Here is a 3,119-nt window from a genome sequence, read left to right as displayed (position 1 = left end):
TATAAGCATCTGGATAAACAGGGTCTGCTTAGGAACAGTCAACATGGATTTGTGCCTGGAAGGTCATGTTTGACTAATCTTCTTGAATTTTTTGAAGAGGTTACTAGGGAAATTGACGAGGGTAAAGCAGTGGATGTTGTCTATATGGACTTTAGTAATGCATTTGACAAGGTTCCTCATGGAAGGTTGGTTAAGAAGGTTCAACTGTTGGGTATTAATGGTGGAGTAGCAAGATGGATTCAACAGTGGCTGAATGGGAGATGCCAGAGAGTAATGATGGATGGTTGTTTGTCAGGTTGGAGGCCAGTGACTAGTGGGGTGCCACAGGGATCTGTGTTGGGTCCACTGTTGTTTGTCATGTACATCAATGATCTGGATGATGGTGTGATAAATTGGATTAGTAAGTATGCAGATGATACTAAGATAGGTGGGGTTGTGGATAATGAAGTAGATTTTCAAAGTCTACAGAGAGATTTATGCCAGTTGGAAGAGTGGACTGAAAGATGGCAGATGGAGTTTAATGCTGATAAGTGTGAGGTGCTACATCTTGGCAGGACAAATCAAAATAGGACGTACATGGTAAATGGTAGGGAATTGAAGAATGCAGGTGAACAGAGGGATCTGGGAATAACTGTGCACAGTTCCCTGAAAGTGGAATCTCATGTAGATAGGGTGGTAAAGAAAGCTTTTGGTGTGCTGGCCTTTATAAATCAGAGCATTGAGTATAGAAGTTGGGATGTAATGTTAAAATTGTACAAGGCATTGGTGAGGCCAATTCTGGAGTATGGGGTACAATTTTGGTCGCCTAATTATAGGAAGGATGTCAACAAAATAGAGAGAGTACAGAGGAGATTTACTAGAATGTTGACTGGGTTTCAGCAACTAAGTTACAGAGAAAGGTTGAACAAGTTAGGGCTTTATTCTTTGGAGCGCAGATGGTTAAGGGGGGACTTGATAGAGGTCTTTAAAATGATAAGAGGGATAGACAGAGTTGACGTCGATAAGCTTTTCCCACTGAGAGTAGGGAAGATTCAAACAAGGGGACATGACTTGAGAATTAAGGGACAGACGTTTAGGGGTAACATGAGGGGGAACTTCTTTACTCAGAGAGTGGTGGCTGTGTGGAATGAGCTTCCAGTGAAGGTGGTGGAGGCAGGTTCGTTTTTATCATTTAAAAATAAATTGGATAGTTATATGGACGGGAAAGGAATGGAGGGTTATGGTCTGAGCGCAGGTATATGGGACTAGGGGAGATTATGTGTTCGGCGCGGACTAGAAGGGTCGAGATGGCCTGTTTCCGTGCTGTAATTGTTATATGGTTATATGGTTATATCCGCGCTCACTGGGGTTTTACGACGCAGAATTTGGGGATTAAATGGGAGCCGTTCGTTCAGCGCCGGCCTGTTGTCCACCGGAGGTAGACACTAATGCTGGAGTAACTCAGCGGGAGAGGCAGCATCTTTGGTGAAAAGTAATGGGCGACGTTTCTCGTCGAGACCCTTCTTCAGACTGATGTCAGGGGAGTGGGCGGAACAAAGATAGAATGTAGTCGGAGACAGTAAGACTGTGGGGGAACTGGGAAGGGGAAGGGGATGGAGAGAGAGATAGCAAAGGCTATCTGAAGGCCACCGGGTTTCTGACCCACAGCCCGAGCCCCGTTCCTGACGCCGGACCATTTTACACACCCGGAGCGGAACCGGAGCAGATTCTCAGCCACTGGATAAAGTTTCTCCGTTAATTTATTCCCAGTGAAGGTGTGGAGATGGGACTTGGTGTCCGTGTCGTAAAATGAAACTATCCCGGACTTCTAACTGAGATAAACACCCACCCTCCCGGGGATGGGACGGGTGGGCAGACGGGATGGCGGGGAGGCGGATGCATCAAACTTGTCATCCCACCGCTCGATGCTCCAGACGCCAGTCTTAGGGATCAGTGTGACCTCTTCTTTCCTCTCCACAGACTCTGCGGCGACTCCCAGACTCCATCCCCGACTCCCCGCCACCTCACCCTCCCAGTAATGTCTCCCCGCTGTGAATCCTTCCGATCCCAGCACACACGCCGGGCTGTAAACCTCTTCCCAGTGTCAGGGAGCCTGTTCCAGGTCCCGGTCCGTCTCACCCCCTTCCGATCGTCAGACACTTTGAGCCCCGGACCCGCTGTTTCCACGTCCAGGGTGACGGAGACTGAGGGGGAGAAGCAGATAATTAGGGAGTTCTCTGGGGGTCGGGGAGAGACTCGGGCAGCGCAGCCCCCGGACGGGGGGGGGGGGGGGGGGGGGGGCATCGGCCTCAGGCACAAGCGGGCGGACAACAAGCACATTTCCCGCAGTTTCACCCAACCAGATCAGATGGGGAAAGGGGGTGGGGAATGAAGGGGGAGGTTGGTAAAAGGTAATATTGTCTTTAGCATAGTGGCACAGGGGCTGGCAACTGATTTAGAAAGGAACATGTTAATAGATACCACAATGCATAAAGCAGGAATCACAGGTTTCACGGGTTGCTTAGAACACATTAGTGTAATATTGGACCTGATTCAACAGCTAAGCTCGAGAGGGGAGATTTGCATGTAGTGTTTTTGGACCTGGCAAACACGCTTGGATCTGTACCATATGGTCTTATTTGGAGTGCTTTGGATTTCTGTAGAGTTCCAGGATTAATAGTAAATTTAGTGAAAGCATAGGTAAGCATGGACAGTGGATAAACTGGGGGAAATGTAGAAAAGAGGAGGTTTAGCTGGAGGTTTCAGTGGTGCATGGAGGCGGGTCGTGTAAGTTTCCTTGTCAGGGCTATTTATGATGTGCTGCCATCACCGCAGAATATCAAGCAATGGGTGGGTGGGGACCCGACATGTCCCTTGTGTTCAAAGGTGACAACATTGAGGCATATATTATCAGTAGACAAAAATGCAGGAGAAAGTCAGCGGGTGAAGCAGCATCTGTGGAGCGAAGGAAATAGGCAACGTTTTTGGCGGAAACCCTACTTCAGACTGTTATCAGTATGTGGGGTTAGTCTTTCTCAGGGTCTATATACCTGGCGGCATAACCAAGGAGGAGAGTACAGGTGAATTCAGTAGGCAACAGGATGGGAGTGTAGCTATTCATTGTGTTCCTGGGGTAGAGA

The sequence above is a fragment of the Amblyraja radiata genome, chromosome 30 (assembly GCF_010909765.2).
Source record: "Amblyraja radiata isolate CabotCenter1 chromosome 30, sAmbRad1.1.pri, whole genome shotgun sequence".
Taxonomy (NCBI): domain Eukaryota; kingdom Metazoa; phylum Chordata; class Chondrichthyes; order Rajiformes; family Rajidae; genus Amblyraja; species Amblyraja radiata.
Note: the sequence above shows the minus strand (reverse complement) of the source record.